Source organism: Ascaphus truei (assembly GCF_040206685.1).
Source record: "Ascaphus truei isolate aAscTru1 chromosome 13 unlocalized genomic scaffold, aAscTru1.hap1 SUPER_13_unloc_6, whole genome shotgun sequence".
Classification (NCBI taxonomy): domain Eukaryota; kingdom Metazoa; phylum Chordata; class Amphibia; order Anura; family Ascaphidae; genus Ascaphus; species Ascaphus truei.
Window position 1 is genome coordinate 702,144 of NW_027453850.1, and position 25,728 is coordinate 727,871.

At 45.1% G+C, this 25,728-nt stretch overlaps 3 long non-coding RNA genes across 4 annotated transcripts; all 3 read left to right on the plus strand.

Moving 5' to 3' along the window:
• The first annotated feature begins 493 nt into the window (after positions 1–493).
• On the plus strand, positions 494–5,538 carry LOC142474119 (uncharacterized). The gene is made up of 4 exons (XR_012790125.1): positions 494–582; positions 1,814–1,924; positions 4,309–4,428; positions 5,449–5,538. It is a non-coding gene; the product is annotated as an uncharacterized LOC142474119 (long non-coding RNA).
• Positions 5,539–7,003: 1,465 nt separating this feature from the next.
• Positions 7,004–12,069, plus strand: LOC142474120 (uncharacterized). Its single transcript, XR_012790126.1, has 4 exons — positions 7,004–7,092; positions 8,324–8,434; positions 10,840–10,959; positions 11,980–12,069. It is a non-coding gene; the product is annotated as an uncharacterized LOC142474120 (long non-coding RNA).
• Positions 12,070–13,887: 1,818 nt separating this feature from the next.
• On the plus strand, positions 13,888–24,563 carry LOC142474121 (uncharacterized). 2 transcript variants are annotated; one of them, XR_012790127.1, is made up of 4 exons: positions 13,888–13,985; positions 15,214–15,318; positions 23,328–23,447; positions 24,468–24,563. It is a non-coding gene; the product is annotated as an uncharacterized LOC142474121 (long non-coding RNA). The 2 variants fall into 2 exon arrangements; XR_012790128.1 differs by lacking the exon at positions 15,214–15,318.
• Positions 24,564–25,728: the final 1,165 nt, after the last annotated feature.

A 25,728-nucleotide genomic window follows, 5' to 3' on the forward strand; every position in this document is an offset into this window, starting at 1 on the left:
GAAATTACCCCCTCTGCACAAAATACAAACAATTATACCCATACAAGTACCTTGTGGAAGTTGTTGCCCTCTATCTTCCTGTGGTCTCTCCCTGTTTCTCACCGTGCCTCCTCCCATTTCCTTGCACCTCTGCGTCTCCGCATATATCCCTATACTCAGAGCCGGCTCCGGTCAGTGACATGGGATGCCCAAATATGAGCATACCCATATATGGGCATCCATGCCACTGACCGGAGCCCGCTCTGTTGCGGATATGGAGAGAGACTGGGAGATTTACATCCCCTTATAATTCATATGGTGCATAGTACCGGCACGTATTGTTTTACCGGTACTGTGTACCTTCCTACTTTCACACTGGTACAGTATATGCTGCAGTGGGACTGGGAGGGATATATTGGTAACACATAGTCATTGTTGGGGGAATTCAATCCATTTTGAAAATAGTAATGAAATGTTTTTTACTTTTCTTTTTTTTCAGTAATGAAGAATGAAACATTTCTGTTAAAATTGAATTGGAGGTGAACTGGATTCATCATCAACTCTGCACCAGTGTGAATTGATGTTCTTTAATGTTCTGATAAGGTACATGCAACATCTCTTCCTCAACCCCTGCACCACTCTCTGCCTCTTGCCTCTCTCTCTCCACCTCCCTGCTAAGCGTATTAACCCATCTAATGTAATCCACATTCCATGTCTCACTTTACTCTTCACTTCTCACGTGCCCTCTGGAATGACTGCTCTCTGACTAACAAGGTCTATTTGTACATGACCTCTTCTGCTCGCATCATCCACCACCTCTCATTCCCCTCACCCCTGTCCTACTCGATACCTCAGCTTAATTGAACTCTCTCCTCTGACATCTACCCTTATCTCTAACCTCTCCTCACTTTCTGCTTAAACTAACTATCTTGTTAACTTTTACAATGCTATCATCTCCTCCTCCTCCCTCCTCCTCCTCCCTCCTCCATCATATATATGCCCCTTCTAGGCTCTGACACACTCATCCCTCTAAGGCCATGATTATCATGGGCACATGCTTGGTCATCCACAGTGTGTGCGAGCGATGCAGAGCCGCCTCGGACCTCAGTGCAGGGATTGCTGCATAACCCCAGCATCTGTCACCCACAAACAATACACACACTAATACTCCCCACAATACACACTATAATACCTCCTCAATACTAATCTCCCCAATAATATTATAGCTCCAAACACAATATACACAACACCCTTACACAAGATACACAATCTAGTACTCTCCTCTGCACCTCTACACACAATATAATACTCCCACACACACAATATACACACTACCCTCCTACCCCCATAAAATACAACCAATAATACACACACACTTTGTGGATGTTGGGACCAGCTCCCGGCATGCACCAGTGAAAGAGAGAGGCCCGCAGAAGCTCGGAAGAACTCCCTCCATCCGTGCCTTCCTCCGTTTCACATCTTCTCCCTGTCTCTCTCCCTCCCTTTCCTTGCATCTCCCTGCGTCTTTACGTATACCCAGTCAGTGACAGCTCTGGTCACGTGATGCCTTAATATGGGCTTATCCATATATGTTCATCCACGTCACTAATGTGATGCCCGCACTGTTGCGGAGCTGGTACTTACGACGGGCACTTATTGTTTTATCAGTACTGCGTACCTGACTCTACCGGCCTACTTTCAACACTAGTACAATATGTGCTTCACTACGAGTGAGTGGGGAATATTGGCATCACACAGTCACTGTTGAATATGCCATTCAATCCATTTTGAAAATAGTAATGCAATGTGGTTTTGTTTTGTTTGCTTTTTGCAGTAATGAAGAATGGAAAAGTTATATTAAAATTAAATTGGAGGGGGACTAGATTCAGCATTTCATCATGAACTCTGCACTTGTGAGAATTTAACTTCTTGAATACCCTGACAGGTACACGCAACATTAAGACTATAATCTGCTGTGCAAGCTTTCGTGCTATACCTCCCCCTCAGGTTTTGATTTATACATTTGCTCCCTCAATTCATGTCCTCTAATATTTGAAAGCTCTCTCCTAGCATTTTCTCTTTACCACAGAACGTCATCCCAATGTAACCTCTCTCTTGTTCTTTCTGCTTGCTGTTTCCTCACTCCTCTGTTAAACTTTTCTAATTTCTCTAACTTCCACACTCCTGCTTTTATCCACATGTTCTCCTCTTTCCTTCCCCTACCTTTGCATGTGTCTACACACTGCACCATTTGTACAGACCTCTATTGCAGCTATTTCTGCACTGCTCAATGAAAAGCACTCTTTAATATCCTATTCTCTGTGCCCCCTCTCTCTGCGCCCCCTCTTTTGGCGCCTCCTCTCTCTGCGCCCCCTCTCTTTGCGCCTATCTGTCTCATTCTCTCTACGTCCCTCTCTCTCTACATAGAGCTATCTCTGTCTCTCTCTACACCTATCTCTGTGTCTCCTTCTATGTTTGCTGATGTGTGGGATATCTCTTATAATCTTGAACCTGCTCATATACACATCGGGCCTCCCTGCTAAGAGTGTTAACCTATCTAATGTAATCCACATTCCTTTCCTTACTTTTCTCTTCCCTTCTCCTATGCCATCTGGAATGTCCGTTCTCTGACTAACAAGGCTCTAGTTGTACATGACCTCTTCTGCTCTCATCATTCACAATCAGTCATTCCCCTCACCCCATCTTACCTGTCCCACTGATTTGCCTCTGCTTAATTAAACTCTCCTCTGACATCTACTCTAACCTCTCTGCTCTCTCTCTCTTTCCGCTTAAACTAACAATCTTATTAACTCTTACAATGCTATCCTCCTATCTATATGCCCCCTCTAGGCTCTGACACACTTGTCCCTCTAGCCCACACCCTTGGCTAAATTCCCAAACATGTTCATCACACTTCCACTCGCTGTTCTTAATGCCTATGAAGGAAATCACACAATTGATATTTGATTTTTCTACAGTAAAAATGTCTCCAGTCCTGTATAAAGCTGCTCTCTGGGGCCAAACCACACTACTTTTTTTTCACATTCATCAACACTCAAATTTAATTTACGCTGTCTTTTTTTCCCTGTATTTGACTCCCTCCACTAACCTTCTCCTCACACTTGCCATCCTTCCTTCACTTCTCCTCAAGCATTTGACTACTTCAGAGGCAAGGTGGATGCCACCCACAAGGAGATTCCTTCTGTCCCTTCCCCCTTCTCTCCTTCTACCTAATTCTCCTTCTGCATTTGACTCCTTTTCTTCTCTTACAGAGCTGGAAGCTAATCATCTTCTCTTCTCCCTCTACCACATGCCCTCTAGATCGTATCCCCTCACACCTTACTGCATCTCTTAGTCCCCACTCTCACCCACATCTTCAATTCCTCCCTATTCTCTGGCTCTTTACCCTCTTACTTTAAGCCTGTAGTGGTCACCCTTTTCTCAGAAACAACCTACACCCTATGTGCCTTACTAACTACCGCCCTGTATCCCTCCTGCTGTTTGTCTCCTAATTGCTAGAATGTCAACATTCTTAAATCACATTCCCTCCTGGATCCTTTACAACCTGCCTTTCGTACAGCTCGTTCTACAGACTGTGCTTAAAGCAAATTCCCAAGGTCACTTTTCCCTACTAATCCTACTTGATCTATCTGCTGCGTTTGATGCTCTCAATCACTCTCCTCCTTCATATTCTAAACTCTCTCTTGGTATCCGTAACACAGTTCTATCCTGGTTTTCATCATAACTTTCCTGTCACACATTCTCCATCTCTGTTGCTAACATGTCTTCGTCTTCTATTGATCTGTCTGTGGGTATACATCAGGGCTCTGTTCTGAGATCTCTCTTTCTCTCTACATACTATCATTTGGTGACCTCATCAACTCTTTGTGACAATCCTATAAATAACAAATACAAATATCAGGTCATGGGAATAAGTGATTTGGACATAAAAGTAACATTTCGGAAGTGTGGACAACTAATACATCTTGTAGATTGCCTTTACAGTGTGATGTCATTGATTCAGTAGATTGTGTGCAGACCAGGACTGCAGTACAGTGTCACTCACATGGATGACTTGCGTGGTAGAAGCTCAAGAACAAGGATGTCAAACTCCAGTCCTCGAGGGCAGCAAACAGGCCAGGTTTTCAGGATATCCCTACTGAAAACCTGGCCTGTTTGGGACCCTCGAGGACTGGAGTTTGACATGCATGCTCTAGAAGGAGCACAGCTGTGGGTGGGAGGTGGATTTGCTTTGCATCAAATGGTTTGGAGCAAGGTTTATTGTATGTATTATCATAATAACAATGCAATGCTTAACTTTTATTTCAGGAGGGATGACTGCAGAACAGAAGTGAATATTGAAGCCATGTGTTCCTTTTCTTGCAAAAGAGAAAATTTGAAGGACAGTTGAAGAGAAGGAAAATTACTACACAGAGACAGATAAGCAATGTGTATATTTCTCATTTACCATTTAGTATTTGTCGTTTTATTGACTCCACACAATCCGGCTGCTACGGGTTTCACATTGAATATTTTCATCTCTACTCTACCCCTTCCTGTGATCTGAACCATGCAAGTTTTCGTTGATTCAATACATCATGAGTAGAGTGTGGCTACAGTATGAAGTAAAGACCCAAGGACCACATCTACTACCATTCATAACAAGAACATGTGCAGTAGCGCACAGCTGCAGTTCTATGTGATTGTTATGAAAGGTTGAGGTGGTTCAATTCTATGAATCTGGAGTGGGATGGATCCTGTTTGCATCATATGGTTTCATCTAGGCCAGTAGATTATATAACTCTCAGTACAGGTTACACATGGCATCAGTATTAGTGATTTAAAGAGGAGGAAAGCTTCAATGTGGAGAACAAAGCCAAGTAATGTTGAAGTTACTCCTTTTACCATTTACTTGGTCAGTCTGTACTGTCTACTCTCCACACAGCTGCTAAGGATCTTCCATTTTAAATACTTTCACCTCCTATTCTGCACTGCTTTGCTGCCCATTATTCAGAGATGCGTTCCAGTCATGTTTAGCACTCTGAATCTCTCTGCAGTCATTGGTTCAGCACATCATGGGTAGAGCATGGCTACAGATACAGCAAGCTATTATTATTTTACCGGCTGATCACCCATAATATTGCATTAAAACATAGAATATCACTTAATTTCCAAAAGATTCAGTGATGCTGATAATGCAGAATCTCACAACATTTCCCATCATAATGCCATAATGCACAAGTGGGAGAAATAATCCTTGCTATATCTGTACATTGTGTGACGTATTACCTCAATGACCGATGAGAGCAAGTACATCTTCTGTATAGAGCGGCTGTGTTATGATGCAGTTATTGATCATCATTGACATAATCACAAGAATCTTATGCAAAGGGAAATTGTCCGCAGCGAAGTGAGATTTCAGCCCCCAAACGTCTGTAATATTAATGCAATGTCTTACTTTTGTTGCAGTGAACACTGAAGAGACGGATCTACTACAACACTGTACAGGATGAGCATACGCTACAAGCAGCAAAATGATCTTGCAGTTGACAGTATGTTGTTCTGGTAATGTGCACAATTATTATTTATGGGCTACACACCACAGTGCTGGACATATTCTGTTAACTTCAACTCTACTCCTAACATGGAGATGTCTTCCTGGTGTTACTGATTCAGTACATCATATGCACAGTGTGGTTATGATATGATGGATTGATTTAATGAACCCACCAACCAATGATGACATCTGCATCATCTTCTGTAAAGTGCAGCTACAGCATGATATTATCAGCATTTGGTGCGGTATAATCAGAGGTATCTATGTGCTTTTGTGCCTGTTTTAAGTCCTCCAGCTTAACGCCCCTACACCTCCCACTACACAGGCATACTTACTTATGCATACACTGACATCTGGCATACCTACACACACCCCAGGGCCACTTCCTTCCCCTGATGTCAGGGAGAGGATGGGCATGCAGAGTGCAGTAAGTCTCCACGTTACTCTGGCCAACAGTCTTGGCCTACCTCCAGCATCTGTCACCCACAACATCTGTTCCCTCCTTGTAAAGTGCTGAACTATCTCACCTGGGTCAGTGCTATAGCTGATCACAGTGCCCGATCAGGATGTCACTGTGACAGGCAGCAGTGCAGATTGACCGGTCAATCAATGCAGTGCCGCAACATATGCACTAAATGAGATTTCCGTGCCCCCAGTCAGGTTACTCCCTGGGCAGTGACCCTGCTCACACCCTCCCCTAGTTCCACCTCTGATCACAATTATCTCTCTTGGAGAGTGTAGCAAATTGGAGTTGGGGGAATCTCACCTCTGCCATGCATGGTCACAATCTGGGCACAGGACCCAAATAGTGGGCAATGTGGCACTTCTTACAGTAGAGAATAAGTAACTTTATTCTTTACTTGTGTATTAAGGACCTTATTTGCATTAAATTCAGTCCACATGGGACCAAGACTTTCTGGCTTACTGAACAAAGTGGAATTGTTTCGTAGAGGGTGGAGAATTGTATTTTATCTGAAATTACCCCCTCTGCACAAAATACAAACAATTATACCCATACAAGTACCTTGTGGAAGTTGTTGCCCTCTATCTTCCTGTGGTCTCTCCCTGTTTCTCACCGTGCCTCCTCCCATTTCCTTGCACCTCTGCGTCTCCGCATATATCCCTATACTCAGAGCCGGCTCCGGTCAGTGACATGGGATGCCCAAATATGAGCATACCCATATATGGGCATCCATGCCACTGACCGGAGCCCGCTCTGTTGCGGATATGGAGAGAGACTGGGAGATTTACATCCCCTTATAATTCATATGGTGCATAGTACCGGCACGTATTGTTTTACCGGTACTGTGTACCTTCCTACTTTCACACTGGTACAGTATATGCTGCAGTGGGACTGAGAGGGATATATTGGTAACACATAGTCATTGTTGGGGGAATTCAATCCATTTTGAAAATAGTAATGAAATGTTTTTTACTTTTCTTTTTTTTCAGTAATGAAGAATGAAACATTTCTGTTAAAATTGAATTGGAGGTGAACTGGATTCATCATCAACTCTGCACCAGTGTGAATTGATGTTCTTTAATGTTCTGATAAGGTACATGCAACATCTCTTCCTCAACCCCTGCACCACTCTCTGCCTCTTGCCTCTCTCTCTCCACCTCCCTGCTAAGCGTATTAACCCATCTAATGTAATCCACATTCCATGTCTCACTTTACTCTTCACTTCTCACGTGCCCTCTGGAATGACTGCTCTCTGACTAACAAGGTCTATTTGTACATGACCTCTTCTGCTCTCATCATCCACCACCTCTCATTCCCCTCACCCCTGTCCTACTCGATACCTCAGCTTAATTGAACTCTCTCCTCTGACATCTACCCTTATCTCTAACCTCTCCTCACTTTCTGCTTAAACTAACTATCTTGTTAACTTTTACAATGCTATCATCTCCTCCTCCTCCCTCCTCCTCCTCCCTCCTCCATCATATATATGCCCCTTCTAGGCTCTGACACACTCATCCCTGTAAGGCCATGATTATCATGGGCACATGCTTGGTCATCCACAGTGCGTGCGAGCGATGCAGAGCCGCCTCGGACCTCAGTGCAGGGATTGCTGCATACCCCCAGCATCTGTCACCCACAAACAATACACACACTAATACTCCCCACAATACACACTATAATACCTCCTCAATACTAATCTCCCCAATAATATTATAGCTCCAAACACAATATACACAACACCCTTACACAAGATACACAATCTAGTACTCTCCTCTGCACCTCTACACACAATATAATACTCCCACACACACAATATACACACTACCCTCCTACCCCCATAAAATACAACCAATAATACACACACACTTTGTGGATGTTGGGACCAGCTCCCGGCATGCACCAGTGAAAGAGAGAGGCCCGCAGAAGCTCGGAAGAACTCCCTCCATCCGTGCCTTCCTCCGTTTCACATCTTCTCCCTGTCTCTCTCCCTCCCTTTCCTTGCATCTCCCTGCGTCTTTACGTATACCCAGTCAGTGACGGCTCTGGTCACGTGATGCCTTAATATGGGCTTATCCATATATGTTCATCCACGTCACTAATGTGATGCCCGCACTGTTGCGGAGCTGGTACTTACGACGGGCACTTATTGTTTTATCAGTACTGCGTACCTGACTCTACCGGCCTACTTTCAACACTAGTACAATATGTGCTTCACTACGAGTGAGTGGGGAATATTGGCATCACACAGTCACTGTTGAATATGCCATTCAATCCATTTTGAAAATAGTAATGCAATGTGGTTTTGTTTTGTTTGCTTTTTGCAGTAATGAAGAATGGAAAAGTTATATTAAAATTAAATTGGAGGGGGACTAGATTCAGCATTTCATCATGAACTCTGCACTTGTGAGAATTTAACTTCTTGAATACCCTGACAGGTACACGCAACATTAAGACTATAATCTGCTGTGCAAGCTTTCGTGCTATACCTCCCCCTCAGGTTTTGATTTATACATTTGCTCCCTCAATTCATGTCCTCTAATATTTGAAAGCTCTCTCCTAGCATTTTCTCTTTACCACAGAACGTCATCCCAATGTAACCTCTCTCTTGTTCTTTCTGCTGGCTGTTTCCTCACTCCTCTGTTAAACTTTTCTAATTTCTCTAACTTCCACACTCCTGCTTTTATCCACATGTTCTCCTCTTTCCTTCCCCTACCTTTGCATGTGTCTACACACTGCACCATTTGTACAGACCTCTATTGCAGCTATTTCTGCACTGCTCAATGAAAAGCACTCTTTAATATCCTATTCTTTGTGCCCCCTCTCTCTGCGCCCCCTCTTTTGGCGCCTCCTCTCTCTGCGCCCCCTCTCTCTGCGCCTATCTGTCTCATTCTCTCTACGTCCCTCTCTCTCTACATAGAGCTATCTCTGTCTCTCTCTACACCTATCTCTGTGTCTCCTTCTATGTTTGCTGATGTGTGGGATATCTCTTATAATCTTGAACCTGCTCATATACACATCGGGCCTCCCTGCCTCTGCCTCCCTGCTAAGAGTGTTAACCTATCTAATGTAATCCACATTCCTTTCCTTACTTTTCTCTTCCCTTCTCCTATGCCATCTGGAATGTCCGTTCTCTGACTAACAAGGCTCTAGTTGTACATGACCTCTTCTGCTCTCATCATTCACAATCAGTCATTCCCCTCACCCCATCTTACCTGTCCCACTGATTTGCCTCTGCTTAATTAAACTCTCCTCTGACATCTACTCTAACCTCTCTGCTCTCTCTCTCTTTCCGCTTAAACTAACAATCTTATTAACTCTTACAATGCTATCCTCCTATCTATATGCCCCCTCTAGGCTCTGACACACTTGTCCCTCTAGCCCACACCCTTGGCTAAATTCCCAAACATGTTCATCACACTTCCACTCGCTGTTCTTAATGCCTATGAAGGAAATCACACAATTGATATTTGATTTTTCTACAGTAAAAATGTCTCCAGTCCTGTATAAAGCTGCTCTCTGGGGCCAAACCACACTACTTTTTTTTCACATTCATCAACACTCAAATTTAATTTACGCTGTCTTTTTTTCCCTGTATTTGACTCCCTCCACTAACCTTCTCCTCACACTTGCCATCCTTCCTTCACTTCTCCTCAAGCATTTGACTACTTCAGAGGCAAGGTGGATGCCACCCACAAGGAGATTCCTTCTGTCCCTTCCCCCTTCCCCCTTCTCTCCTTCTACCTAATTCTCCTTCTGCATTTGACTCTTTTTCTTCTCTTACAGAGCTGGAAGCAAATCATCTTCTCTTCTCCCTCTACCACATGCCCTCTAGATCGTATCCCCTCACACCTTACTGCATCTCTTAGTCCCCACTCTCACCCACATCTTCAATTCCTCCCTATTCTCTGGCTCTTTACCCTCTTACTTTAAGCCTGTAGTGGTCACCCTTTTCTCAGAAACAACCTACACCCTATGTGCCTTACTAACTACCGCCCTGTATCCCTCCTGCTGTTTGTCTCCTAATTGCTAGAATGTCAACATTCTTAAATCACATTCCCTCCTGGATCCTTTACAACCTGCCTTTCGTACAGCTCGTTCTACAGACTGTGCTTAAAGCAAATTCCCAAGGTCACTTTTCCCTACTAATCCTACTTGATCTATCTGCTGCGTTTGATGCTCTCAATCACTCTCCTCCTTCATATTCTAAACTCTCTCTTGGTATCCGTAACACAGTTCTATCCTGGTTTTCATCATAACTTTCCTGTCACACATTCTCCATCTCTGTTGCTAACATGTCTTCGTCTTCTATTGATCTGTCTGTGGGTATACATCAGGGCTCTGTTCTGAGATCTCTCTTTCTCTCTACATACTATCATTTGGTGACCTCATCAACTCTTTGTGACAATCCTATAAATAACAAATACAAATATCAGGTCATGGGAATAAGTGATTTGGACATAAAAGTAACATTTCGGAAGTGTGGACAACTAATACATCTTGTAGATTGCCTTTACAGTGTGATGTCATTGATTCAGTAGATTGTGTGCAGACCAGGACTGCAGTACAGTGTCACTCACATGGATGACTTGCGTGGTAGAAGCTCAAGAACAAGGATGTCAAACTCCAGTCCTCGAGGGCAGCAAACAGGCCAGGTTTTCAGGATATCCCTACTGAAAACCTGGCCTGTTTGGGACCCTCGAGGACTGGAGTTTGACATGCATGCTCTAGAAGGAGCACAGCTGTGGGTGGGAGGTGGATTTGCTTTGCATCAAATGGTTTGGAGCAAGGTTTATTGTATGTATTATCATAATAACAATGCAATGCTTAACTTTTATTTCAGGAGGGATGACTGCAGAACAGAAGTGAATATTGAAGCCATGTGTTCCTTTTCTTGCAAAAGAGAAAATTTGAAGGACAGTTGAAGAGAAGGAAAATTACTACACAGAGACAGATAAGCAATGTGTATATTTCTCATTTACCATTTAGTATTTGTCGTTTTATTGACTCCACACAATCCGGCTGCTACGGGTTTCACATTGAATATTTTCATCTCTACTCTACCCCTTCCTGTGATCTGAACCATGCAAGTTTTCGTTGATTCAATACATCATGAGTAGAGTGTGGCTACAGTATGAAGTAAAGACCCAAGGACCACATCTACTACCATTCATAACAAGAACATGTGCAGTAGCGCACAGCTGCAGTTCTATGTGATTGTTATGAAAGGTTGAGGTGGTTCAATTCTATGAATCTGGAGTGGGATGGATCCTGTTTGCATCATATGGTTTCATCTAGGCCAGTAGATTATATAACTCTCAGTACAGGTTACACATGGCATCAGTATTAGTGATTTAAAGAGGAGGAAAGCTTCAATGTGGAGAACAAAGCCAAGTAATGTTGAAGTTACTCCTTTTACCATTTACTTGGTCAGTCTGTACTGTCTACTCTCCACACAGCTGCTAAGGATCTTCCATTTTAAATACTTTCACCTCCTATTCTGCACTGCTTTGCTGCCCATTATTCAGAGATGCGTTCCAGTCATGTTTAGCACTCTGAATCTCTCTGCAGTCATTGGTTCAGCACATCATGGGTAGAGCATGGCTACAGATACAGCAAGCTATTATTATTTTACCGGCTGATCACCCATAATATTGCATTAAAACATAGAATATCACTTAATTTCCAAAAGATTCAGTGATGCTGATAATGCAGAATCTCACAACATTTCCCATCATAATGCCATAATGCACAAGTGGGAGAAATAATCCTTGCTATATCTGTACATTGTGTGACGTATTACCTCAATGACCAATGAGAGCAAGTACATCTTCTGTATAGAGCGGCTGTGTTATGATGCAGTTATTGATCATCATTGACATAATCACAAGAATCTTATGCAAAGGGAAATTGTCCGCAGCGAAGTGAGATTTCAGCCCCCAAACGTCTGTAATATTAATGCAATGTCTTACTTTTGTTGCAGTGAACACTGAAGAGACGGATCTACTACAACACTGTACAGGATGAGCATACGCTACAAGCAGCAAAATGATCTTGCAGTTGACAGTATGTTGTTCTGGTAATGTGCACAATTATTATTTATGGGCTACACACCACAGTGCTGGACATATTCTGTTAACTTCAACTCTACTCCTAACATGGAGATGTCTTCCTGGTGTTACTGATTCAGTACATCATATGCACAGTGTGGTTATGATATGATGGATTGATTTAATGAACCCACCAACCAATGATGACATCTGCATCATCTTCTGTAAAGTGCAGCTACAGCATGATATTATCAGCATTTGGTGCGGTATAATCAGAGGTATCTATGTGCTTTTGTGCCTGTTTTAAGTCCTCCAGCTTAACGCCCCTACACCTCCCACTACACAGGCATACTTACTTATGCATACACTGACATCTGGCATACCTACACACACCCCAGGGCCACTTCCTTCCCCTGATGTCAGGGAGAGGATGGGCATGCAGAGTGCAGTAAGTCTCCACGTTACTCTGGCCAACAGTCTTGGCCTACCTCCAGCATCTGTCACCCACAACATCTGTTCCCTCCTTGTAAAGTGCTGAACTATCTCACCTGGGTCAGTGCTATAGCTGATCACAGTGCCCGATCAGGATGTCACTGTGACAGGCAGCAGTGCAGATTGACCGGTCAATCAATGCAGTGCCGCAACATACTGCTGCGGCACAGTTTATTCGAGCATTTGCCCGTTCTGTGCCGCAGCAGTAGCCTGGCGCGCGCCCGAGTGTGACGGGCGCACGCCGAAGCAGCGGAAGAGCGCCCTCCGATCGGGGCGCTCTCCCTACCGCTGCCGGGTCCGCCGGGTCCCCCGGAACCCCCTGCCGCTGTCCCGCGATCGCGGGACACCAGGGCTCCCTCGGGGAGCCCCTGGACATGCGTGCAGCGGGCGCACGCTCCCGATGACGCGTGACCGCGCGTCTATGACGCGCGGCACGCCGAGGGGCGGCCACTAGCAAGCCGGGAGATTTCCCGGCTTGCGGTACCGACCACACTTCAATAAAGTGTGTCGGTAGTGTATGCACTAAATGAGATTTCCGTGCCCCCAGTCAGGTTACTCCCTGGGCAGTGACCCTGCTCACACCCTCCCCTAGTTCCACCTCTGATCACAATTATCTCTCTTGGAGAGTGTAGCAAATTGGAGTTGGGGGAATCTCACCTCTGCCATGCATGGTCACAATCTGGGCACAGGACCCAAATAGTGGGCAATGTGGCACTTCTTACAGTAGAGAATAAGTAACTTTATTCTTTACTTGTGTATTAAGGACCTTATTTGCATTAAATTCAGTCCACATGGGACCAAGACTTTCTGGCTTACTGAACAAAGTGGAATTGTTTCGTAGAGGGTGGAGAATTGTATTTTATCTGAAATTACCCCCTCTGCACAAAATACAAACAATTATACCCATACAAGTACCTTGTGGAAGTTGTTGCCCTCTATCTTCCTGTGGTCTCTCCCTGTTTCTCACCGTGCCTCCTCCCATTTCCTTGCACCTCTGCGTCTCCGCATATATCCCTATACTCAGAGCCGGCTCCGGTCAGTGACATGGGATGCCCAAATATGAGCATACCCATATATGGGCATCCATGCCACTGACCGGAGCCCGCTCTGTTGCGGATATGGAGAGAGACTGGGAGATTTACATCCCCTTATAATTCATATGGTGCATAGTACCGGCACGTATTGTTTTACCGGTACTGTGTACCTTCCTACTTTCACACTGGTACAGTATATGCTGCAGTGGGACTGAGAGGGATATATTGGTAACACATAGTCATTGTTGGGGGAATTCAATCCATTTTGAAAATAGTAATGAAATGTTTTTTACTTTTCTTTTTTTTCAGTAATGAAGAATGAAACATTTCTGTTAAAATTGAATTGGAGGTGAACTGGATTCATCATCAACTCTGCACCAGTGTGAATTGATGTTCTTTAATGTTCTGATAAGGTACATGCAACATCTCTTCCTCAACCCCTGCACCACTCTCTGCCTCTTGCCTCTCTCTCTCCACCTCCCTGCTAAGCGTATTAACCCATCTAATGTAATCCACATTCCATGTCTCACTTTACTCTTCACTTCTCACGTGCCCTCTGGAATGACTGCTCTCTGACTAACAAGGTCTATTTGTACATGACCTCTTCTGCTCTCATCATCCACCACCTCTCATTCCCCTCACCCCTGTCCTACTCGATACCTCAGCTTAATTGAACTCTCTCCTCTGACATCTACCCTTATCTCTAACCTCTCCTCACTTTCTGCTTAAACTAACTATCTTGTTAACTTTTACAATGCTATCATCTCCTCCTCCCTCCTCCTCCTCCCTCCTCCATCATATATATGCCCCTTCTAGGCTCTGACACACTCATCCCTCTAAGGCCATGATTATCATGGGCACATGCTTGGTCATCCACAGTGTGTGCGAGCGATGCAGAGCCGCCTCGGACCTCAGTGCAGGGATTGCTGCATAACCCCAGCATCTGTCACCCACAAACAATACACACACTAATACTCCCCACAATACACACTATAATACCTCCTCAATACTAATCTCCCCAATAATATTATAGCTCCAAACACAATATACACAACACCCTTACACAAGATACACAATCTAGTACTCTCCTCTGCACCTCTACACACAATATAATACTCCCACACACACAATATACACACTACCCTCCTACCCCCATAAAATACAACCAATAATACACACACACTTTGTGGATGTTGGGACCAGCTCCCGGCATGCACCAGTGAAAGAGAGAGGCCCGCAGAAGCTCGGAAGAACTCCCTCCATCCGTGCCTTCCTCCGTTTCACATCTTCTCCCTGTCTCTCTCCCTCCCTTTCCTTGCATCTCCCTGCGTCTTTACGTATACCCAGTCAGTGACGGCTCTGGTCACGTGATGCCTTAATATGGGCTTATCCATATATGTTCATCCACGTCACTAATGTGATGCCCGCACTGTTGCGGAGCTGGTACTTACGACGGGCACTTATTGTTTTATCAGTACTGCGTACCTGACTCTACCGGCCTACTTTCAACACTAGTACAATATGTGCTTCACTACGAGTGAGTGGGGAATATTGGCATCACACAGTCACTGTTGAATATGCCATTCAATCCATTTTGAAAATGGTAATGCAATGTGGTTTTGTTTTGTTTGCTTTTTGCAGTAATGAAGAATGGAAAAGTTATATTAAATTGGAGGGGGACTAGATTCAGCATTTCATCATGAACTCTGCACTTGTGAGAATTTAACTTCTTGAATACCCTGACAGGTACACGCAACTGTGACAGAAACCAGGGGATGGTAATAAATTCCATATATAGGGCTCCCAGGATACTGAACAGTTTCTATCCTGTCTGGCCTGGGAGTGCAGCCTTATAATACATGCACTCCATCCCACAGTTTTGGGCAAGCGCTGGAACTGAGGGATTTCTGTCACCTGTCATGCTAATTAGAAATCAGGTATGTAAGACTGATTTCCTGTTTGCTCTTGTCTCTTCTCCAGAGCCTGGAAGGCTGCTGAACACAGTGGGGAGAAGCCCCTTCCCCACACAGGTTCAATTGTTCTATTCATTTGGCTAACTCTGCAAAAGTACCTTGTTTTGTTGTTGGAAAGTGGAAAAGCCACTTCCACCCTGAGTTAGGGAAATCTAAGTTAAGTTATCGCTCAGGTGAGCAGCTTTTGTTTTGATGTGTTTTGTTGTATGCACTGTGGCAGTCTCAGTGCCTGGGACTGAATAAACCAGGCACAGCCTGTTTAAAGGAACAGTACGTGACGCCTCCTCATTTAACCTACCCCAAAAGACCGTGTTCTAACCGTCCCGGACAAGCAGCGGAGCCCCGGAGTAAGCTGTTTGTCACATATGGTGGAGAATGCGGGCAGAACACTAAAAGGTCTGGGGGTTAAAGAACTTTAAAAAAAAAAAAAAAAAAAAAAAAAAGTTTTTTTTCTCTCTCTCCAAACAAGATGGAAGACGTGGTGAGTGCGCTGGTACGCAATGTCGCTGTCCAGAAAGACGCGAATGAAGCCCTGCAACAGGCGAATGCAAACCAGCAAGAGACAAACCGCTTGCTGAGAGAGGAGCAACAGCGGTTCGCTCAGGGCTTACAGCAGGAACTCGAGATCCTGAGGGGGACTATCAGTAACCTTCCACTGGCAGCGGCAGCCCCAGTTCCGAAAATGACCAGGGCAAGCCACTACCTTCAGAAGATGGGACCCTCGGATGATGTGGAAGCCTATCTTCTCACGTTTGAACGCACGGCACAGAGAGAGGGATGGCCAGAAGCTGAGTGGGCTGGTCTAATCGCACCCTTCCTAAGCGGCGAACCCCAGAAGGCTTACTTTGATCTAGAGCCAGCCGAAGCTAACGTCTATGCAAAATTGAAGTTCGAGATCCTCGCCCGCCTCGGCGTAACCACGGCTGTTCGCGCCCAAAGGTTTCACGCATGGTCCTTCACGATGGATAAAGCCACCCGAAGCCAGATGTATGACCTCATCCACCTCGCCCGGAAGTGGCTACAACCCGAGATCAACTCAGCAAGCCACATCGTGGAACGGTTGGTCATGGACCAGTTCTTGAGGAAACTTCCCTCTGCCTTACGCCATTGGGTCAGTCGGAGTGACCCCCACAATGCGGATGAGCTTGTGGCCCTCGTAGAAAGGTACAATGCAGCAGGAGAGCACCCGCAACCCACAGTCGTGGAGCAACCCCACTACCCGAGGTTCCAGGACTCTTCCAGAGACGGTAAAAGGGTACCGGGGTTAAGGGGAGCTGAAGAGCGGCGACCACCTTCACGCAGCACCAGCAACAGTGGTTCGCACACTAAGGGCAATAGCCAACATGGGGAGCCGGGAAAAGGCTCTAAGTGGGACACAGACTATGTACCTAAATGTGTAAATTGTCATGAGAGGGGCCACACAGCAAAAATCTGCCCACTAAATGATGAGCCCATGCAATGCAACAGCGTGGAACCTTATTCGCTGTTGTCCCAATGTATGCGCCCTAGCCCAGAGGACCCCTTGAATAACCATCTGTGGGCATCTGTAAAGGTTAATGGTAGGAGGGTTCGGGCACTTCTGGACTCTGGGAGCATGGTCACACTAGTGTCCGAATACCTCTTGCCCATTAAGAAGAAACAGGGAAACAGTTCACAAAGAGTGGCAATTTGTTGTATACATGGGGATAATCATGAATATTCCACTGTTGATGTTTTTTTTGAAACAGAGTTTGGTTCTTTAGATTTCAAGGTGGGTATTGTACCCAAACTGACACATGATGTGTTAATAGGGACCGACTTTCCCCATTTTCTAAAAATGTGGTCCCCCGCTCAGAATAGCGCCCAGAGTTCAATAGCGGACCATAACGAAGTATTAGAAGAAATAAATCCTTTCCCGTTTTCAGAAATGGAGGTTGACGAGGGCCCAAATAAGAAGGGGGAAAAGGAGGAGTGCTGTAAAATTCCCTTCCCCATCACTACTTTGGTAGGGAATACCCCAAATCAGGATGTTGATCAGACACTTACCACCCCAGAACCGGATAAGACCCTCGCTGACCTAGAGGTCAGTCCTGGGAGTTTTAAGAAGGCCCAGTGGGAGGACCCCACATTAGAGGTAGCAAGGGGAAATATACGGGACCTGAGTAGTACTCTTGGCCAACCAGATAGGTCGCTTGCTTACCCCTACTTCGAGGTAGAGAACGACCTAGTATATCGGGTTGATAAAAGAAAATCAGTTACAACTAAACAATTGTTGGTACCACGGACATTCCGTAATGTAGTGTTACACCTCGCACATAGTCATCCATTGGGGGGACACCTAGGGGTGGAAAAGACAAAAGAAAAGGTTCTCCGAAGCTTCTATTGGCCTGGGGTTCTGGCAGAAATTACGAATTATTGTTCCTCATGCCCAGCATGTCAGATCACCGCCCCGTTCAAGGCGTACCGCAGCCCATTGGTACCCCTTCCCATAATAGAGGTACCATTTGACCGGATTGCTATGGATCTAGTAGGACCCCTAATAAAGTCTGCTAGGGGACATCAGCATATATTGGTAATATTAGATTATGCCACCCGATATCCGGAGGCAGTTCCCCTACGTAGCACCTCTGCCAAAAACATAGCAAAAGAGTTAGTAGTTCTGTTTTCCCGGGTTGGAATTCCTAAAGAGATTCTATCTGACCAGGGAACACCGTTTATGTCCCAAGTAACAAAAGAGTTATGTAAACTCCTAAAAATCAAGCACCTCAGAACCTCAGTCTATCATCCACAAACAGATGGTTTAGTGGAAAGGTTCAATAAAACCTTAAAGAGCATGTTACGGCGGGCGGTCGATAAAGATGGGAAAAACTGGGATTGTTTGTTACCGTACCTGTTATTTGCCATTAGGGAAGTTCCCCAATCATCCACAGGCTTCTCCCCGTTTGAACTATTGTATGGCCGACACCCAAGGGGCTTACTGGATATAGCCAAAGAGACTTGGGAACACGAGGTTACCCCTTACAGAAGTGTAATAGAGCATGTTGCCCAGATGCAGGACCGCATTGCTGCAGTCCTACCCATAGTGAGGGAACACATGGAGAAAGCTCAAGAAGCACAGAGGAATACGTATAATAAGGGTGCTAGGGTCAGAATTTTTTTTCCAGGTGATAGGGTACTAGTTCTGGTTCCCACCGTGGAAAGTAAATTCCTTGCTAAATGGCATGGGCCATATGAGGTCTTGGAAAGAGTGGGAGAAGTAAATTATAAGGTAAGACAGCCAGGTAGGAGGAAACCTGAGCAAATTTACCATATAAACCTACTCAAGCCCTGGAAAGATAGAGAAGTCTTGTCAACCCTAGTAACCCCAGGTCCGTCAGAGAGTCAAGAAACTGACCCAGAGGTTAGCATAGCTGAAACCCTGTCCGTTCATCAGAAACAAGAGGTTCAGAATTTAGTGAGCAGAAACAAAGAAATCTTCTCTACACAGCCAGGTAGAACTAGCGTAATTGAACATGACCTAGTCTCTGAACCGGGGGTCCGAGTTAACCTTAAACCATACCGAATCCCAGAGGCCAAAAGAGAGGCTATAAGTTTAGAGGTTAAAAAAATGCTAAAACTAGGCGTAATTGAGGAATCCCAAAGTGGGTGGAACAGCCCTATAGTCTTAGTCCCAAAGCCAGATGGTACAACAAGGTTTTGTAATGACTACCGGAAACTAAACGCGGTGTCAAAATTTGATACTTACCCTATGCCCAGGGTAGATGAACTTGTAGAGAGACTGGGTAAAGCCCGATATCTCACAACCCTAGACCTAACAAAAGGGTACTGGCAGGTTCCCCTCACAGAAAGGGCAAAAGAAAAGACAGCCTTCTCAACCCCAGACGGCCTCTTTCAGTATAGGGTGCTGCCTTTTGGCTTACATGGAGCTCCCGCCACATTCCAAAGAATGATGGATAAAATTTTAAAACCACATGCTCGGTATGCTGCTGCCTACCTGGATGATGTGGTAATCCATAGTGAAGATTGGCAATCCCACCTTCCAAAGGTCCAAGCTGTGCTCGACGCAGTTCGGTCTGCTGGACTAACTGCTAACCCCGCTAAATGCACCATTGGTCTGGAGGAGGCCAAGTATCTGGGGTATTCTATTGGCAGAGGTTTACTCAAACCCCAAACACTCAAAGTGGAGGCGATACAAGGTTGGCCAAGGCCAGTTACAAAAAAACAAGTAAGGACCTTTTTGGGGTTAATTGGGTACTATAGAAGGTTTATTCCCAATTTTGCGACTAAGGCAACCCCACTAACCGACCTCACAAAAGCAAGAGGACCACTTATGGTAAAGTGGTCCCCCGAAACCGAACAGGCCTTTAGAAGCCTGAAAGAAGCTCTCTGTGCCCAACCAGTGTTGGTCACACCTGACTTCTCCAAAGAGTTCGTAGTCCAAACCGACGCATCTGAGGTAGGGCTGGGGGCGGTACTCTCCCAGGAGTCTCAAGGTGAGGAACACCCCATCCTTTATTTAAGTAGGAAACTAAATCCCCAGGAGAAAAATTACTCCATAGTAGAGAAAGAGTGTCTCGCAATAAAGTGGGCTGTAGAGACGCTCAAATACTACCTGTTGGGGAGAAAATTCCGGTTGGTCACAGATCATGCACCCCTTACCTGGATGTGTCAAAACAGGGAAAAGAATGCTAGAGTGACCAGGTGGTTCCTAAGCCTACAACCCTTTAAATTTTCTGTGGAACACAGGTCAGGGCACAAACATGGCAATGCTGACGGGTTGTCAAGGATGCACTCCCTAATATCCATGGTCGCTCATCCCTCAGGGTCTGAGCTGGGGGGGAGGATATGTGACAGAAACCAGGGGATGGTAATAAATTCCATATATAGGGCTCCCAGGATACTGAACAGTTTCTATCCTGTCTGGCCTGGGAGTGCAGCCTTATAATACATGCACTCCATCCCACAGTTTTGGGCAAGCGCTGGAACTGAGGGATTTCTGTCACCTGTCATGCTAATTAGAAATCAGGTATGTAAGACTGATTTCCTGTTTGCTCTTGTCTCTTCTCCAGAGCCTGGAAGGCTGCTGAACACAGTGGGGAGAAGCCCCTTCCCCACACAGGTTCAATTGTTCTATTCATTTGGCTAACTCTGCAAAAGTACCTTGTTTTGTTGTTGGAAAGTGGAAAAGCCACTTCCACCCTGAGTTAGGGAAATCTAAGTTAAGTTATCGCTCAGGTGAGCAGCTTTTGTTTTGATGTGTTTTGTTGTATGCACTGTGGCAGTCTCAGTGCCTGGGACTGAATAAACCAGGCACAGCCTGTTTAAAGGAACAGTACGTGACGCCTCCTCATTTAACCTACCCCAAAAGACCGTGTTCTAACCGTCCCGGACAAGCAGCGGAGCCCCGGAGTAAGCTGTTTGTCACACAACATTAAGACTATAATCTGCTGTGCAAGCTTTCGTGCTATACCTCCCCCTCAGGTTTTGATTTATACATTTGCTCCCTCAATTCATGTCCTCTAATATTTAAAAGCTCTCTCCTAGCATTTTCTCTTTACCACAGAACGTCATCCCAATGTAACCTCTCTCTTGTTCTTTCTGCTTGCTGTTTCCTCACTCCTCTGTTAAACTTTTCTAATTTCTCTAACTTCCACACTCCTGCTTTTATCCACATGTTCTCCTCTTTCCTTCCCCTACCTTTGCATGTGTCTACACACTGCACCATTTGTACAGACCTCTATTGCAGCTATCTCTGCACTGCTCAATGAAAAGCACTCTTTAATATCCTATTCTCTGTGCCCCCTCTCTCTGCGCCCCCTCTTTTGGCGCCTCCTCTCTCTGCGCCCCCTCTCTCTGCGCCTATCTGTCTCATTCTCTCTACGTCCCTCTCTCTCTACATAGAGCTATCTCTGTCTCTCTCTACACCTATCTCTGTGTCTCCTTCTATGTTTGCTGATGTGTGGGATATCTCTTATAATCTTGAACCTGCTCATATACACATCGGGCCTCCCTGCTAAGAGTGTTAACCTATCTAATGTAATCCACATTCCTTTCCTTACTTTTCTCTTCCCTTCTCCTATGCCATCTGGAATGTCCGTTCTCTGACTAACAAGGCTCTAGTTGTACATGACCTCTTCTGCTCTCATCATTCACAATCAGTCATTCCCCTCACCCCATCTTACCTGTCCCACTGATTTGCCTCTGCTTAATTAAACTCTCCTCTGACATCTACTCTAACCTCTCTGCTCTCTCTCTCTTTCCGCTTAAACTAACAATCTTATTAACTCTTACAATGCTATCCTCCTATCTATATGCCCCCTCTAGGCTCTGACACACTTGTCCCTCTAGCCCACACCCTTGGCTAAATTCCCAAACATGTTCATCACACTTCCACTCGCTGTTCTTAATGCCTATGAAGGAAATCACACAATTGATATTTGATTTTTCTACAGTAAAAATGTCTCCAGTCCTGTATAAAGCTGCTCTCTGGGGCCAAACCACACTACTTTTTTTTCACATTCATCAACACTCAAATTTAATTTACGCTGTCTTTTTTTCCCTGTATTTGACTCCCTCCACTAACCTTCTCCTCACACTTGCCATCCTTCCTTCACTTCTCCTCAAGCATTTGACTACTTCAGAGGCAAGGTGGATGCCACCCACAAGGAGATTCCTTCTGTCCCTTCCCCCTTCTCTCCTTCTACCTAATTCTCCTTCTGCATTTGACTCCTTTTCTTCTCTTACAGAGCTGGAAGCTAATCATCTTCTCTTCTCCCTCTACCACATGCCCTCTAGATCGTATCCCCTCACACCTTACTGCATCTCTTAGTCCCCACTCTCACCCACATCTTCAATTCCTCCCTATTCTCTGGCTCTTTACCCTCTTACTTTAAGCCTGTAGTGGTCACCCTTTTCTCAGAAACAACCTACACCCTATGTGCCTTACTAACTACCGCCCTGTATCCCTCCTGCTGTTTGTCTCCTAATTGCTAGAATGTCAACATTCTTAAATCACATTCCCTCCTGGATCCTTTACAACCTGCCTTTCGTACAGCTCGTTCTACAGACTGTGCTTAAAGCAAATTCCCAAGGTCACTTTTCCCTACTAATCCTACTTGATCTATCTGCTGCGTTTGATGCTCTCAATCACTCTCCTCCTTCATATTCTAAACTCTCTCTTGGTATCCGTAACACAGTTCTATCCTGGTTTTCATCATAACTTTCCTGTCACACATTCTCCATCTCTGTTGCTAACATGTCTTCGTCTTCTATTGATCTGTCTGTGGGTATACATCAGGGCTCTGTTCTGAGATCTCTCTTTCTCTCTACATACTATCATTTGGTGACCTCATCAACTCTTTGTGACAATCCTATAAATAACAAATACAAATATCAGGTCATGGGAATAAGTGATTTGGACATAAAAGTAACATTTCGGAAGTGTGGACAACTAATACATCTTGTAGATTGCCTTTACAGTGTGATGTCATTGATTCAGTAGATTGTGTGCAGACCAGGACTGCAGTACAGTGTCACTCACATGGATGACTTGCGTGGTAGAAGCTCAAGAACAAGGATGTCAAACTCCAGTCCTCGAGGGCAGCAAACAGGCCAGGTTTTCAGGATATCCCTACTGAAAACCTGGCCTGTTTGGGACCCTCGAGGACTGGAGTTTGACATGCATGCTCTAGAAGGAGCACAGCTGTGGGTGGGAGGTGGATTTGCTTTGCATCAAATGGTTTGGAGCAAGGTTTATTGTATGTATTATCATAATAACAATGCAATGCTTAACTTTTATTTCAGGAGGGATGACTGCAGAACAGAAGTGAATATTGAAGCCATGTGTTCTTTTTCTTGCAAAAGAGAAAATTTGAAGGACAGTTGAAGAGAAGGAAAATTACTACACAGAGACAGATAAGCAATGTGTATATTTCTCATTTACCATTTAGTATTTGTCGTTTTATTGACTCCACACAATCCGGCTGCTACGGGTTTCACATTGAATATTTTCATCTCTACTCTACCCCTTCCTGTGATCTGAACCATGCAAGTTTTCGTTGATTCAATACATCATGAGTAGAGTGTGGCTACAGTATGAAGTAAAGACCCAAGGACCACATCTACTACCATTCATAACAAGAACATGTGCAGTAGCGCACAGCTGCAGTTCTATGTGATTGTTATGAAAGGTTGAGGTGGTTCAATTCTATGAATCTGGAGTGGGATGGATCCTGTTTGCATCATATGGTTTCATCTAGGCCAGTAGATTATATAACTCTCAGTACAGGTTACACATGGCATCAGTATTAGTGATTTAAAGAGGAGGAAAGCTTCAATGTGGAGAACAAAGCCAAGTAATGTTGAAGTTACTCCTTTTACCATTTACTTGGTCAGTCTGTACTGTCTACTCTCCACACAGCTGCTAAGGATCTTCCATTTTAAATACTTTCACCTCCTATTCTGCACTGCTTTGCTGCCCATTATTCAGAGATGCGTTCCAGTCATGTTTAGCACTCTGAATCTCTCTGCAGTCATTGGTTCAGCACATCATGGGTAGAGCATGGCTACAGATACAGCAAGCTATTATTATTTTACCGGCTGATCACCCATAATATTGCATTAAAACATAGAATATCACTTAATTTCCAAAAGATTCAGTGATGCTGATAATGCAGAATCTCACAACATTTCCCATCATAATGCCATAATGCACAAGTGGGAGAAATAATCCTTGCTATATCTGTACATTGTGTGACGTATTACCGCAATGACCAATGAGAGCAAGTACATCTTCTGTATAGAGCGGCTGTGTTATGATGCAGTTATTGATCATCATTGACATAATCACAAGAATCTTATGCAAAGGGAAATTGTCCGCAGCGAAGTGAGATTTCAGCCCCCAAACGTCTGTAATATTAATGCAATGTCTTACTTTTGTTGCAGTGAACACTGAAGAGACGGATCTACTACAACACTGTACAGGATGAGCATACGCTACAAGCAGCAAAATGATCTTGCAGTTGACAGTATGTTGTTCTGGTAATGTGCACAATTATTATTTATGGGCTACACACCACAGTGCTGGACATATTCTGTTAACTTCAACTCTACTCCTAACATGGAGATGTCTTCCTGGTGTTACTGATTCAGTACATCATATGCACAGTGTGGTTATGATATGATGGATTGATTTAATGAACCCACCAACCAATGATGACATCTGCATCATCTTCTGTAAAGTGCAGCTACAGCATGATATTATCAGCATTTGGTGCGGTATAATCAGAGGTATCTATGTGCTTTTGTGCCTGTTTTAAGTCCTCCAGCTTAACGCCCCTACACCTCCCACTACACAGGCATACTTACTTATGCATACACTGACATCTGGCATACCTACACACACCCCAGGGCCACTTCCTTCCCCTGATGTCAGGGAGAGGATGGGCATGCAGAGTGCAGTAAGTCTCCACGTTACTCTGGCCAACAGTCTTGGCCTACCTCCAGCATCTGTCACCCACAACATCTGTTCCCTCCTTGTAAAGTGCTGAACTATCTCACCTGGGTCAGTGCTATAGCTGATCACAGTGCCCGATCAGGATGTCACTGTGACAGGCAGCAGTGCAGATTGACCGGTCAATCAATGCAGTGCCGCAACATACTGCTGCGGCACAGTTTATTCGAGCATTTGCCCGTTCTGTGCCGCAGCAGTAGCCTGGCGCGCGCCCGAGTGTGACGGGCGCACGCCGAAGCAGCGGAAGAGCGCCCTCCGATCGGGGCGCTCTCCCTACCGCTGCCGGGTCCGCCGGGTCCCCCGGAACCCCCTGCCGCTGTCCCGCGATCGCGGGACACCAGGGCTCCCTCGGGGAGCCCCTGGACATGCGTGCAGCGGGCGCACGCTCCCGATGACGCGTGACCGCGCGTCTATGACGCGCGGCACGCCGAGGGGCGGCCACTAGCAAGCCGGGAGATTTCCCGGCTTGCGGTACCGACCACACTTCAATAAAGTGTGTCGGTAGTGTATGCACTAAATGAGATTTCCGTGCCCCCAGTCAGGTTACTCCCTGGGCAGTGACCCTGCTCACACCCTCCCCTAGTTCCACCTGTGATCACAATTATCTCTCTTGGAGAGTGTAGCAAATTGGAGTTGGGGGAATCTCACCTCTGCCATGCATGGTCACAATCTGGGCACAGGACCCAAATAGTG